Source organism: Bos mutus, chromosome 21 (genome assembly GCF_027580195.1).
Source record: "Bos mutus isolate GX-2022 chromosome 21, NWIPB_WYAK_1.1, whole genome shotgun sequence".
In the NCBI taxonomy this organism is placed as follows: Eukaryota; Metazoa; Chordata; class Mammalia; order Artiodactyla; family Bovidae; genus Bos; species Bos mutus.
In genome coordinates, this window is record NC_091637.1 from 48,238,847 (window position 1) to 48,255,127 (window position 16,281).

Genomic DNA, 16,281 nt, shown 5'->3' on the forward strand with positions numbered 1-16,281 from the left:
AGACCCCGGCCCGCGGACCCGCCGCCGACCTTCCCCCGCTTCCCAGTGAGCGCTCGCGGCCCCGAAATCGATCCTTACCACAGTGCCACCACGTACGAGATCTGCGCCTGTTGCAGCCTCTACCTTACAAATCCGTCCCCTCCGCCGAGCGGCAGCGGCTGTGGCACCGCAATCAGGGACCGCGCAGCCCCGCCCCCGGCCTGCGCACAGAACACTGCTGGACCAACATGGCTGGTGCCGCCTCTGCCACGTCAAAGGGAGGGGGAGGGGCGGGGCGGGAGCTGGGGGGCGGGGCGGGGCCATTCTGGGGGCGGGGCGACCGAGCCGCCGAACCGCAGGGGAGCGAGCGGGACCCCGGCGGAGCCCGGAGGTTGGAGAAGGGGAGGAGAGAGGGGAGGGGGGAAAGGCGGAGACGGAGCTGGAGGGGCGGGGCGACAGTGACAAACCCAACACGACTACCCCGGAGAGGCGCGGAAACCCGGTGGAACTAAAACGCGAGGGTGGGGCTGCGTCGTGGCGATGCGGTCTCCTCTCCCAGGAGTCACGGCGGATCCCACTCCCCGTGGGCCTCCACGATGTACGACCTTCTGTCGCCAGACTCCTCACCTCGTTGAGAGAAACGGAGGTGTTCCCGAGGACATCCTCTCCTCTAGGGCCCTGGTTGATTCCAAGAACAAGCCGCATCTCCCCTGAAAAAGCAAAGTGAGAAGTTCATTCTTTCACTTAGTGCAACAAACATTTACTGAACGTTCGTCTGCTTTGTGCTAGGCACAGTAGCGATGCTGTGATACCGCGTAGGCAAAAAAGGCCAAATATTCGGTCTGGAAGAACTTACATACTATTTATACACTATTGATGTATTCCCAGTTTACCTCCCCTCCTACACTGCCTCCGCCACCTCTCCCCGCTAAACACATACAAACACACACACACACACCCTCTACAATCTTTGGTTGATTCATCTTGATGAGTTTCCTGCTTCTCTTTTCAAGAAAAGAATTGAGCAAAATGGGGAAGACGGAAATTGGCTGGAAAGACACTGAACCTTGATGGTCCGAGGCAATCCCACCCTTCAGTGAGGAGTTTGTTGACTAAAAAAATAATATAGTCACAACCTTAAAGAAGAGAGGTATTTTATTTGGTGGAAATGTTAAGGACTTTGAGCCCAGAAGCAGCATCTCACTAGACCTGAGAAATCTGCTCCAAGGAGGCAAGAGGGGGAGTCATGCTATATACAAGTTTACAACAAAGTGGGGCAGGCAGTCTGACCATCAAAGATTATTGTGAGGTAAGGGAAAACAACATTCAGAAAACTAAGATCATGGCATCTGGTCCTATCACTTCATGGCAAATAGATGGGGAAACAGTGGAAACACTGGCTGACTTTATTTTGGGGGGCTCCAAAATCACTGCAGATGGTGACTGCAGCCATGAAATTAAAAGACGCTTACTCCTTGGAAGGAAAGTTATGACCAACCTAGACAGCTTATCAAAAAGCAGAGATGTTACTTTGCCAACAAAGGTCCTTCTAGTCAAGGCTATGGTTTTTCCAGTAGTCATATATGGATGTGAGTTGAACTATAAAGAAAGCTAAGTGTTGAAGAATTGATGCTTTTGAACTGTGGTTTTGGAGAAGACTCTTGAGAGTCCCTTGGACTGCAAGGAGATCCAACCGTCCATCCTAAAGGAAATCAGTCCTGAACATCCATTGGAAGTACTAAAGCTGAAGCTGAAACTCCCCTACTTTGGCCAACTCATGTGAAGAACTGACTCATTGGAAAAGACCCTGATGCTGGGAAAGATTGAAGGCAGGAGAAGGGGATGACAGAGGATGCAATGGTTGGATCGCATCACCAACTGAATGGACACGAGTTTGAGTAAACTCCAGGAGTTAGTGATGGACAGGGAGGCCTGACATGCTACAGTCCAAGGGGTTGCAGAGTCAGACACGACTGAGCGACTGAACTGAACTGAACTGAAGGGAAATCAGGTATCAAGTTAAGGAATTTAGCATTCTACGTATGGGAAGATGCAAGTCTCTGGGCTCACTGACTTCATTCCTTTCATATGGACCTCAACTCTCTGGGGCCAAATCCTGTTTTATGATTGTTTACATCCTTAATTCCTTGTTCACCTTAAGGAGTGGCAAATGTGGCAGATGGCTGCTTCCCCTAGCTTCTCAGCAATCCTGGGGGTGGAGGGTAGGGAGGGGGGCATGGCAGCATCTGGTGGACAGAAGGCATTGTGTTCCAAAATTGCTGATGTCTGTGACATTTCTTATTTATTGATATGGCAGGAGTTACTTCACGTAACAGATTGTTCATGAAATTATTTCCAAAAAGGACAATACCTAAACTCTTGCCAAGCTTAGCCCTATAAGCATTTTACTGCACAGAGAAAATGATTAATTTTTTTGTTCTTCAAAGCTTATATTCACAAGAAAGAAGATACATAGCAAATATATATTTTACTTTCTCTAAGCTTGTTTTGTAAGATAAAAGAGGGTGACTTTGGTTGTCAAATTTTAAACACTCCTGAAGAGGAAATGGGAATCAAAATTCTGTACAGACCTGCAAACAAAGTGGGGTCAGTGTGCCACCTTAACAAGGATTCTTGACTGAAAGTACAGCAAGTAAATAGCTGTAGACAATGATATAAAGGTGGAATATGGACATTCACAGAAAAAAACAAGATCTAAGAATGAGTAGGGTAAATAGAGACAGATGAGAGGATCCACTGGGATCCTGGAATTCCGTGAGGAATAAATCAAAGTACAGCACCTTTGGTAATTTCATTCATGTTATGGTCCCCAGAGAGGGATCTTTGCCATCCAACTCAATGAAGTCTAAGAACTCATAATGTTTATGTTTTCAACTGGACAAAAGGCTGTTGTTTCCTATTCCAATGAAATAAATGTTAGGATGGGTAACAAATTCAATTATATCTGTCTTTATGTACTTAAAGATTAATGAGTTTAAGAGTTAACCCTTCTACATATTAGTATCTATTAGACCCAACTTTAGTTTTCAAAGATTTCCTCTTCTGGGAGTACTATTTGTAAGGATTGATTTTTTTACAACTTTTATTCTTTCTTAAAGGTCTTCCAAAACACAAAAATTCATTAAAAAATAGAATTAAAAAAAGGATAAAACTTTATTCTATTTGCAGTAGTTACATGGGTCCATTGAACTCTTGTAAATCTAGGATAAATCATGGAAACTTACTGATCTTATTTTTCCTGTCTTGCAACATTCTGCTACTTCATCATCCATGGAATTATTTCATCATTAATGATTAATTGTTCCAAACTATGCTTTAAAATATACTAAAATAATAAGAAAATGGAAAATGATATAATTACCTAAGATGATAGAATAGTGAAGTAAAGCATCACTATTGCATTATCCTTCAGTTTTCTTTTTGCAATGCTCCAAGTACTGTAGCTTCTTTCAAGATCTTTATACTATGTCTCTAGCTTTCATTGAATATAGTTGAGAATTCAGAAGATGAATACAGAAATAGAGAGAAATACAGAAATTTCTCTCTAATAATAAGAGCAAAATCTTAAATTAGAATCTTTAGATGACCATTTCCTAAATGAATGTTTCAAAGTCAAGAACTAATGAGTCAACAACATATTTCTAAAGACAAAAACTGTGATATCCTCATTTAGTTATTCATTCAAAAGGAATAACTTCATTCCACAAGATTTGCAGCAAGCATCTGCATGATCTTATTTTGCTAAGAGCACATATTATGGAATTCTTTCATCTTTTATGATGTTTATATGGATAATTTACTTGATTATTTTTAAGGGGATATTTGCTAATGGCAGTTTTGTATACAAAGATGATAAGAAGGAAACAGGTAATCTAGAAATTAAAAATTCTTTGAGTTGCTCATTTATTAAACTAAGAATACATATGTTTTGCAACTAGGTAGCAAAGAAGATGGCTGTCCTCTATTCCACAAAATGATGAGCTTTTAAAGGTTTCAGAAAACTCTTTGTCTTATGTTTTGATGATGCAACTGCAAAAAGAACCAGAAGTAACAATAAGCAATTCATAGTATGCAGTAGTAATGTATTTGGAATTTGCAGTCACCATGTGCCAGACGGATGTGTTCCAGACACATTATTGCAGGCAATGAGAAGGTAGTCGCATTCAGAGCACATTGCCCATTTGAAGTATTATCTTCAAAACCAGGAAAATAGGGAATAAAAACTGGGATTTTCTATGCTTACTTATTTAAATTTCCAATAAAGTTGCTTTCCATTATCCTTTTATTCTTTTTTAAATAATGGCTTTATTGAATATCCCTTTAATCTAAATATGTATTGGTTATTCATGAAATGACTTGAAGATATAAACTTAAAAAGGACAATGAGTCCAGATGGTAAACGGTGAAAACTATTTTTTCTGATATATTGAAAGTTAAGTAGTTTTGATCTGAAGAAGAATAGAGACTGGGAAAGAAATGTTTTAATTGAAGTATAGTTGATTTACAATGTTGTGTTTGTTTTTGGTCTGGTATACAGCAAAGTGATTCTGATACATAGATATAGATAGATATGTGTATATATTCTTTTGACTAGATCAGTCTGACTTAAGAAAATACAGGTAAGATTTATAGTACAGAATGTTTTGCCTATGTTCTCTTCTAAGACTTTCATGGTATCATGTCATTTAAGTCTTAAGTCATTTTGAGCTTATTTTTGCAAATGGTGTGAGAGCGTGTTCTAACTTCACTGATTTACATGCAACTGTTCAGGTTTCCCAACACCACTTGCTAAAGAGACTGTCTTTTCCCCATTGGATATTCTTGCCTCTTTTGTTGAAGATCAATTAACCATACGTGTGTGAGCTGATTTCTGGGCTCTCTCTTTTCTGTTCCATTGATCCATATGTCTGTTTTACGTGTAGTATGTGTAGGACTAGCACACTGTTGGGGCTTCCCTAGGGGCTCAGTGGTATAGAATCCACCTGCCAATGCAGAGGATACAGGTTTGATCCCTGGTCTGGGAAGATTCCCTGGAGAACCCACTGCAGTATTCTGGTCTCAAAGAGCTTAGCAACTGAACAACAAAAAACAACACTGTTTTGATTACTCTAGCTTTGTAGTAATGTCTGAAGTCTGGGAGGGTTATGCCTCCAACTTCGTTCTTTCTCCTCAGGATTGCTTTGGCAATTCTGGGTCTTCTGAAGTTCCATAAAATTTTTAGGATTATTTGTTCTAGTTCTGTGAAAAATGTAATGGGCAATTTGACAGGTATTGCATTAAATCTGTAGATTGCTTTGAAGAGTATGGCCATTTTAAAGAATGGAACATTTCTTGAGCTCCTGAGAAAGGACTCAGACAACGAATTGGAAAAAGGGAAAATCTCCCAAAACAATCTTTACTGGCTTTCTATTTAATTATAGACATCCCTAGACCAAGGCATTTTAGATCAATATGTAAACTTGAAGGATACTAGTTAAACATTTACCAACATGCAACTGATTATAACTGTTTGCTTTCAGTTACACCACCCTGTAAGTCCTAGCACAAAATGACTGTTCCCCCAAATATTTATGAATTGAGCATGAAACTTAAACAATTATAAAATACTGTTTTTATCATTATCATTCATATGTATTTAGATTGACTGTAAAACTATAAAATCTGACATAAATCCCCCCACAGAAAAAGTCTTTTTTAAAAGCAAATACTCCTAAGATAATTACTTCAAAATGGTATTTTTTGAAAATGTCAGAATAGCCTGGCGTACTGCAGTCTATGGGGTCACAAAAAGTAGAACACAACTGAGTGGCTGAACAACAGCGAATTAAAAAGAGGAAGAAGGAGAGGTCCCATGGTCAAATAAAGTCTGGAAATGCCAGTTATGTAAAATAGGTCTCTTAATTTGTCAAGAGTTTTCATATGTTAATATTCATTGTGAATCTTTAAGAGTGGCATTTGTGTACATTTCCCAAAGATATCTGACCTTGGACTTTTTCCAGGGACTATCTAGGGGCAAGTATTCTAAACAACCTATGACTTTGTCTTCAGTCATTAATTACTTTAATCACTAGTTAATGTGTAACAGCCAGTATTTTCCTTCCCACTTTTGAACCCACAGGTTTTTCCAAACTGGAGATTTCAGTAGTAGAGTCAAAGAATACAAATTTCTTGAAATTGCATATGGTCACCAGCAGATGGTGCCTTCACCTCTACTTTTTCTTTCTGGTTTAATCTGTTTTTTGGGTTTTGTCCTGTGGGATCTCAGTTCTCTGCCCAGGGATTGAACCCGGGTCACAACAGTAAAAGCACCAAATCCTAACCACTAGACTAGGGAATAAATGAAGCACCTGTAGTTTTTTCTAACATGGATTGTCTTCTGTTTGTTCAGATGGTGACATTATAAGACACCACGCAACTATTTTTGGAGTACTCAATGGAAAAAGTAATACTAAGCATCAGCAGAGTGTCCATATATATATTGCATATGTGATGCCATAGTCCATATAGTGTTGTAGTCTGCTCATACAACTACAACTGTTGTTTAGTTGCTAAGTCATGTCCAACTCTTTGCAACCCCATGGACTGCAGCATGCCAGGTTTCCCTGTCCTTCATTATCTCCTGGAGTTTGCTCAAACTCATGTCCATTGAGTCTATGATGCCATCTTCTATCTCCCCCTTCTCCTCCTGCCCTCAATCTTTCCAAGCATCAGTTTCTTTTCCAGTGAGTCAGCTTTTCACATCTGGTGGCCAAAGTATTGGAGCTTTGGCTTCAGCATCAGCCCTTCCAATGAATATTCAGGGTTGATTTCCTTTAGGATTGAGTGGCTTGGTCTCCTTGCTGTCCAAGGGACTCTCAAGAGTCTTCTACAGCACCACAGTTCAAAAGCATCAATTCTCTGGCATTCAGCCTTCTTTCTGGTCCAACTCTCGCATCCATACATGACTACTGGAAAAACCATAGCTTTAACTCTACAGACCTTTATCAGCAAAGTGATTTTAAAAAATCTGAAAAATAGTCTTGGAATGTTATATTAATTTCATAAAATAGTTTTCCATTATAGTGTTATCTAGTTTTAAATCACCTTGAATGATGAATCCTTTTCAATTTCAGGAGTTTGTTTTGCCTATTCTTATTGCAGTATACACATGGTGATAAATTTTCATTCATGTTTGACCTTAATGAAAATGTAGATCTATTTTATGAGTTCCAAAAATGGGCAGAAGACCTAAATAATCAACATGACAATTTATTAGAGAAATTCAAATCAAAGCGACAATGAGGTACCACTTCGCACCAGTCAGAATGGCCATCATCAAAAAGTCTACAAACAACAAATGCTGGAAAGGGTATGGAGAAAAGAGAGCCCTTCTACACTGTTGATGGGAATGTAGCCACTGTGATGCAGCCACTGTGGAAAACAACATGAAGAGTCCTCAGAAAATTAAAAATAGAGTTATCATATGATCCAGCAATCCCTCTCCTGGGCACAGATCCAGACAAAATTCTAATTGAAAAACATACATGCAGCCCTATGTTCATAACAGCACTATTCACAATAGCCAAGACATGGAAACAACCTAAACGTCCATTGACAGATGAATGGATAAAGAAGATGTGGCACGTATATACAATGGAATACTACTCAGTGATTTTAAAAATGCCATTTGTAGCAACATGGATGCAGCTAGAGATTATGATACTAAGTGATGTAAGTCAGAAAGAGAAGGACAAATAACATAAGATACCACTTACATACGGAATCTAAAATATAACACAAATGAACCTACCTATGAAACAGAAACAGAACCATAACATAGAGAACAGACTGGTGATTATCAAGGGGGAGGGATGGAGTGGGAGGATGGGGCTAGCAAATACAGGCTTTTATGCATAGAATGAATAAACAACAAACTCCTACTGCATAGCACAGAGAATTATATTCAATATGCTATGATAAACCATAATGGAAAAGAATATTAAAAAAGAATGCATAAATATATACATATATTTATAACCAAATCACTTTGCTGTACAGCAGCAACAAACACAGCAATGTAATTCAACTCTACTTCAATAAAAAAATTGATAAATTTGTAAAAAAAATTATACACAAGAGTTATAGAATTCTAAACTCAAACAGATCTGAGTGATCAGTTAGTCTAATCCCTGTACATAACAAATGAATGTGAGGATAATAGAGTTTAAGTAGCATATCCAAGGTCAGGGTGTTTATGTCCATTTAAAACCTAGAGCACTTGGTATTAGTTTCATGCCTGTCATATCCTCCTTAAACGTTGGCGAGACTTGTCATTAAAATTTCTAGCTTTTGTTCAAACAGCAATTGTTTCTACTCCACAGAGTGCCCCACCAGTATTATACTTCAATATCATTTCATTCTGCCACTCTGACCAAATACATAATTATTACTAAGAGTACATGTAATCAAACAAAACATATGAAACAGTATGCTCTGCTCTTCATTCAGTTATAGCTAAAGAAACAGAACATGGTTACTTTTAAATTTTTTAAAAAATATTTTTTGAAAAATATTTTTTGAAGTTTTTTTCCTTTTCTTTTTATCTACTGTTTATTTGATTTCCAAAGAACGTAAGAATTATTAAAACCATGTAGCAAAGAAGAGAACTCCTACTTTAAAAGGAAGGAGCTAGATTTGTATTTTTACTTTAAAAGGGGAGTAAAGTATTGGGTTTGGGGTTTCTATAATTAAATTAGACCTTGCCTCAACTTTTCGGCCTCAAGTAAGCTTTGTTGGATCTGGATTCAAAAGCTTAAGAACAGCATTCTCAGAGATAAAGAGACTGACTGCTCATGCCCAAAGGGTGTGATCTAAGACTAAGTGTGACCTTGAATCTAATAGAATTGCCTCTCTCTAATCTACAGCCAGTTCCAGTTCCAGTTCAGTCGCTCAGTCGTGTCCGACTCTTTGCAACCCCATGAATTGCAGCATGCCAGGCCTCCCTGTCCATCATCAACACCCAGAGTTTACTCAAACTCATGTCCATTGAGTCGGTGATGCTATCCAGCCATCTAATGCTCTGTCGTCCCTTTCTCCTCCTGCCCCCAATTCCTCCCAGCATCAGGGTCTTTTCCAATGAGTCAACTCTTCGCACCAGGTGGCCAAAGTATTGGAGTTTCAGCTTTAGCATCCGTCCTTCCAATGAACAACCAGGACTGATCTCCTTTAAAATGCACTGGCTGTATCTCCTTGCAGTCCAAGGGACTCTCAAGAGTCTTCTCCAACACCACAGTTCAAAAGCATCAGTTCTTCGGCACTGAGCTTTCTTCACAGTCCAACTCTCACATCCATACGTGACCACTGGAAAAACCATAGCCTTGACTATACGGACTTTGTTGGCAAAGTAATGTCTCTGCTTTTGAATATGCTATCTAAGTTGGTCATAATTTCCTTCCAAGGAGTAAGCATCTTTTAATTTCATGGCTGCATTCACCATCTGCAGTGATTTTGGAGCCCAGAAAAATAAAGTCTGACACTGTTTCCACTGTTTCCCCATCTATTTCCCATGAAGTGATGGGACCAGATGCCATGAACTTCATTTTCTGAATGTTGAGCTTTAAGCCAACTTTTTCACTCTCCACTTTCATTTTCATCAAGAGGCTTTTTAGTTCCTCTTCACTTTCTGCCATAAGGGTGGTGTCACCTGCATATCTGAAGTTATTGATATTTCTCCCAGCAATGTTGATTCCAGCTTGTGCTTATTCCTGTCCAGCGTTTCTCATGATGTACTCTGCATAGAAATTAAATAAGCAGGGTGACAATATACAGCCTTGACGTACTCCTTTTCCTATTTGGAACCAGTCTGTTGTTCAACGTCCAGTTCTAACTGTTGCTTCCTGACCTGCATATAGGTTTCTCAAGAGACAGGTCAGGTGGTCTGGTATTCCCATCTCCTGAAGAATTTGCCACAATTTATTGTTATCCACACAGTCAAAGGCTTTGGCATAGTCAATAAAGCAGAAATAGATGTTTTTCTGGAACTCTCTTGCTTTTTCCATGAGCCAGTGGATGTTGGCAATTGATCTCTGGTTCCTCTGCCTTTTCTAAAATCAGCTTGAACATCTGGAAGTTCACGGTTCATGTATTGCTGAAGCCTGGCTTGGAGAATTTTGAGCATTACTTTGCTAGTGTGTGAGATGAATGCAATTGTGCGGTAGTTTGAGCATTCTTTGGCATTGCCTTTCTTTGGGATTGGAATCCAAACTGACCTTTTCCAGTCCTGTGGCCACTGCTGAGTTTTCCAAATTTGCTGGCATATTGAGTGCAGCACTTTCACAGCATCATCTTTCAGGATTTGAAATAGCTCAACTGGAATTCCATCACCTCCACTAGCTTTGTTCATAGTGATGCTTTCTAAGGCTCATGTGAATTCACATTCCAGAATGTCTGGCTCTAGGTGAGTGATCACACCATCGTGATTATCTGGGTCATGAAGATCTTTTTTGTACAGTTCTTCTGTGTATTCTTGCCACCTCTTCTTAATATCTTCTGGTTCTGTTAGGTCTATATCATTTTTCTGTCCTTTATTGAGCACATCTTTGCATGAAATGTTCCTTTGATATCTTTAATTTTCTTGTAGAGATCTCTAGTCTTTCCCATTCTGTTGTTTTCCTCTATTTCTTTGCACTGATCACTGAGGAAGGCTTTCTTATCTCTCCTTGGTATTCTTTGGAACTCTGCACTCAGATGTTTATATCTTTCCTTTTCTCCTTTGCTTTTTGCTTCTCTTCTTTTCACAGCTATTTGTAAGGCCTCCTCAGATAGCCATTTTGCTTTTTTGCATTTCTTTTCCATGGGGATGGTCTTGATCCCTGTCTCCTGTACAGTGTCACGAACCTCCATCCATAGTTCATCAGGCACTCTATCTATCAGATCTAGGCCTTTAAATGTATTTCTCACTTCCACTGTATAATCATAAGGGATTTGATTTAGGTCATACCTAAATGGTCCAGTGGTTTTCCCTACTTTCTTCAATTTAAGTCTGATTTTGGCAATAAGGAGTTCATGATCTGAGCCACAGTCAGCTCCTGGTCTTGTTTTTGCTGACTGTACAGAGCTTCTCCATCTTTGGCTGTAAATAATATAATCAATCTGATTTCAATATTGACCATCTGGTGATGTCCATGTGTAGAGTCTTCTCTTGTGTTGTTGGAAGAGGGTGTTTGCTATGAGAAGTGCGTTCTCTTGACAAAACTCTATTAGTCTTTGCCCTGCTTCATTCCGTACTCCAAGGCCAAATTTGCCTATTACTCTGGGTGTTTCTTGAGTTCCTGCTTTTGCATGCCAGTCCCCTACAATGAAAAGGACATCTTTTTTGGGTGTTAGTTCTAAAAGGTCTTGTAGGTCTTCATAGAACTGTTCAACTTCAGCTTCTTCAGTGTTACTGGTTGGGTCATAGCCTTGGATTACTGTGATATTGAATGGTTTGCCTTGGAAATGAACAGAGATCATTCTGTCGTTTTTCAGATTGCATCCAAGTACTGCATTTCAGACTCTCTTGTTGACCATGATGGCTACTCCATTTCTTCTAAGGGATTCCTGCCCACAGTAGTAGATATAATGGTCATCTGAGTTAAAGTCACCCATTCAAGTTCATTTTAGTTCGTTGATTCCTAGAATGTCAATGTTCACTCTTGCCATCTCCTGTTTGACCACTTCCAATTTGCCTTGATCATGGACCTAACATTCCAGGTTCCTATGCAATATTGCTCTTTAGTGGGTCATAAAGGCTCTCACAAGAGATGAGCTGTATCTTGTAGAGCACAGTAATTTTTAGAGCAATGGTTAATTAATCTGACTACCCAAGATGGACTCTCACCTCCATCCACTTCCTAGCTGTATGATCTGGGCATGTTATATAACCTTTTCTGAGCCAGTTTCTTCATCTGAAAATAAACATAATAATTGTATTTACCACTTAGAATAACAACATATCATGATAATTTGTATAAAATATTTAGCCCAAAGAAAGAGAAAAGCAGTTTCTGAAAACCTGAAATTAGCCTGGCTCTATCTCTGGGTTGGGAAGATCCCCTGGAGGAGGACATGGCAACCCACTCCAGCATCTTGCCTGGAGAATCCCATGGAGAGAGGAGCCTGGCAGGCTATAGTCCATAGAGTCGCAGAGTCAGACATGACTGAAGCGACTGAGCATGCACACCTGGTCAGGCCTAAAAAATCACATATAGGTATTTAACCAAGGAACAGAACTCATCAGAATTGTCCTCCTCAAAATTGTCCCCATTTCCTGACAGCAAACCTCCACTGTCCCCACATCACCTAATAAAGCCCAATGCCCACGATCGTGTCTGACACATCATAGAAAACTGATAAACCTAGACAGCATAGTAAAAAGCAGAGACATTACTTTGCCAACAAAGGTCCATCTAGTCAAGGCTATGGTTTTTCCAGTAGTCATGTATGGATGTGAGAGTTGGACTGTGAAGAAAGCTGAACACCAAAGAATTGATGCTTTTGAACTGTGATGTTGGAGATGACTCTTGAGAGTCCCTTGGACATCAAGGAGATCCAACCAGTCCATTCTAAAGGAAATCAGCCTGGGTGTTCATTGGAAGGACTGATGTTGAAGCTGAAACTCCAATATTTTGGCCACCTGATGCAAAGAGCTAACTCACTGGAAAAGACCCTGATGCTGGGAGGAGTTGGGGGCAGGAGAAGGGGATGACAGAGGATGAGATGGTTAGATGGCATCACTGACTCAATGGACATGGGTTTGGGTGAACTCTGGGAGTTGGTGATGGACAGGGAGGCCTGGTGTGCTGCGGTTCATGGGTTGCAAAGAGTCAGACATGACTGAGCGACTGAACTAACTGAATTGAAACGTTAATTGGATGACTGAATTTATTAAAGTTTAATGCATAAAAGAGAGAAGTTAAATTTCAGACTGTAGCCAAGGAGAAAAGAACTGACAAAGTATGGTAAGACAGAATTCTAGGGTGTGTGCTAAGTTGTTTGAGTCATGTCTGACTCTTTGACAGCCTATGGACTGTAGCCCGCCAGGCTCCTCTGTCCATGGGATTTTTCAGGCAAGAATACTGGTCTGGGTTGTCACGCCCTCCTCCAGGGGATCTTGCCCAACCCAGAGATCGAACCCATGTCTCTATGTCTCCTGCATTGCCAGGTGATTTCTTTACCACTAACACCACCTGGGAAGCCCCAAATTCTACGGGAGTAAATCTTAAAGAATAAGGAGGAAAAGGTAAAATGGATGTACTAAGCTATGTTTCTCACTTGGAATGCTTTCGAAAAATTTCAGTTTCAGAGTCCTACAGCCAATAAACAGAGTCAGAAACTCTGGAGGAGAGAGTTATAGGACCCAGGAGTCTGTATTTTAAAGAATTTCTTGCAGATAATTCTTATATACACAAATACTTGAAAATAACTGAGCTGCTTAAAAGGACATAAAATACAGGGACAAATTTTTCATTTAGCTCTGCAAGTTTGACTTAGCAGATGCTGCTGTCATCAATAAACAGACATTCTGTGCTCACAACCTTCATATTACTCCTACAGCCAAACACCAATGTGAGAAACATTGAAACATAAAAATATTTCCACTGTAAACTGAGAAGTGACTGGAAATCTTTAAAAACAGGGCCTCAGAAGCAGTTAAGTATCTTAGAAATAGTTCTTCCTAGGAAGAAATGGTTATTATAGTCTTAGATGTTCAGATTTCTAATAAGTTGTTTTTCTTCAGAATAACTTCATCAACTGTCTCATAGTTTCTTCTCAACTGTCTCATATCTCAATCAAAACACTCAAAAATACTTAGTGCAGGGGACTTCCCTGGTTTTCCAGTGGTTAAGACTTCACCTTCCAATACAGGGGTTGCGGGTTCTATCCCTGGTCAGGAAGCTAACATGACTCATGACCGAAAAACCAAAAATAAAGCAGAAGCAGTATTGTTACAAATTCAATAAAGACTTAAAAAAATACTTAGTGCAACTTCCTATTTATAACCATATTAAACGTGTTCCAAAATTCATTCCTTAATTCTTTTAAGCAAGATTAGTTTTAAAGAGCAGACAGTAACCCTTATAAATGTTTAATTAATTTCCTCTCTCTTGAATGAATTCATCCCTGCGTATTTAAAATTTTAGAACCATTTCAGAATTATTGATGTCTTTCATTACACACTTCTTTTGAAAAAAAATTCTTATTATTTCCTGGGACAAGCTTTGTTTTATTTTGTTATCTCTCTCCTTGTTTCCTTCATCCATGTGTAGTTTTGCCATGCACTTTTATATGGAGTCCAGTATTAAGAATTGTTCCCTTTGTGGTTGATCTAGTAGGTTCTTTTCTATAGAAAAATGGGGGAAAACTGCTAATATGCTACTTTCCAAAGAAAAAAGTATGTGCAAGAAAATCCAGAAATGACACATTATGATTTCTAATTTATTCTTGATCATCACCAAAATGTTTGTTGACAGGAGTGTTTCTCCACATCTCTTATAAGTTTGTTTCTTCTAAAATCAGTAAGATTTTTTAACCAAATAACTTTCTAGTTTGCAGCCAGGCAGTTTCTTTCCATATCTCCAGTTGTTTAGTTAGTATTTATAAGCACTAATTCTTAAGCGCTTAACCTAAAGATCGTCCTTACTTTATCTCCAGTTTATAAAGTTACATTCTGGTTTTAAAATCAACTGTGTGCAATCTAAAAACTGATTTAAGAACAAGCAAAAAAGCCTTAAATTAAAGACCTTAGAAAACAATTGTATTCACTCAGAGCTTGTTTAGAAAAGACTGAGACATAGTAATTTCACAGTTTCTTGCAATTTGTGACCTAGCATAAGTTCAGTTCAGTCGCTCAGTCGTGTCCGACTCTTTGTGACCCCATGAATCACAGCATGCCAGGCCTCCCTGTCCATCACCAACTCCCGGAGTCCACCCAGACTCACGTCCATCGAGTCAGTGACGCCATCCAGCCATCTCATCCTCTGTCGTCCCTTCTCCTCCTGCCCCCAATCCCTCCCAGCATCAGAGTCTTTTCCAGTGAGTCAACTCTTCGCATGAGGTGGCCAAAGTACTTGAGTTTCAGCTTTAGCATCATTCCTTCCAAAGAACACCCAGGACCGATCTCCTTTAGAATGGACTAGTTGGATCTCCTTGCAGTCCAAGGGACTCTCAAGAGTCTTCTCCAACACCACAATTCAAAAGCATCAATTCTTCGGCACTCAGTTTTCTTCACAGTCCAACTCTCACATCCATACATGACCACTGGAAAAACCATAGCCTTGACTAGACGGACCTTTGTTGGCAAAGTAATGTCTCTGCCTTTTAATATACTATCTAGGTTGGTCATAACTTTTCTTCCCAGGAGTAAGCGTCTTTTAATTTCATGGCTGCTGCCTTGTTTACTCACTTGTAAAGTGGAAATAATAGTACCCCCTCACAAGATTTCCCCTGAGAATAATGATAACTTCTGGGTGTTGGCATTAACTTTGTTCTTTGCACTATTTAAGAAATCTTTCTTAAAAACAAAAAGGAATGGCTACTGTAGTAATAATATCAATTTTGGATAAATATAAACTGATCTTTGGCACAGCCAAGTACAAGAAATTCCTCTGGGAAACTAATTTTACATTCATTTGGCATCAGATAAATCTGGGTTGGAATTGGCTCTTCTCTTTTGTTGTTCTTGTTCAGTGGTGTCTGACTCTGCAATCCCATAGACTGCAACACGCCAGGCTTCCCTATCCTTCACCATCTCCCAGAGTTTGCTCAAACTCATATCCCTGGAGTTGGTGATGCCATCCAACCATCTCATCATCTGTCACTCCCGTCTCCTCCTGCTATCAGTCTTTCCCAGCGTCAGGGTCTTTTCCAATGGTTCTTCTTTATAAGAAAATTACAATTGTCCTTAACCCCTCTTTCAGTCGATTTCCGCCCCCACAGACCTTGCATAATACCACTTACTTTAAAAGACAGTAAAAATTAAATGAGGAAATGCAGGTGATGTGAATTTAAAGCTCAATACATGATTGTTACAGTAGCTGCTCATTAACTTAAAAAGTACTTACAGTTCCCTCAATACTAACGATGCATAAAAGTTAATAACCCTCAGTCTTAGAAAGGTATAAGAATAAAACCCAGAAAAACTTCAGAACCACTTCTACAAGGAACTCAGTTCGCAGTCTTCACGACAGCACCGGACGTTTAACTCTGGGACAAACTTCAGGTTTGCTCATGCGCAGTTACGCCCCCTAAGGCCGGCCTCTTGCT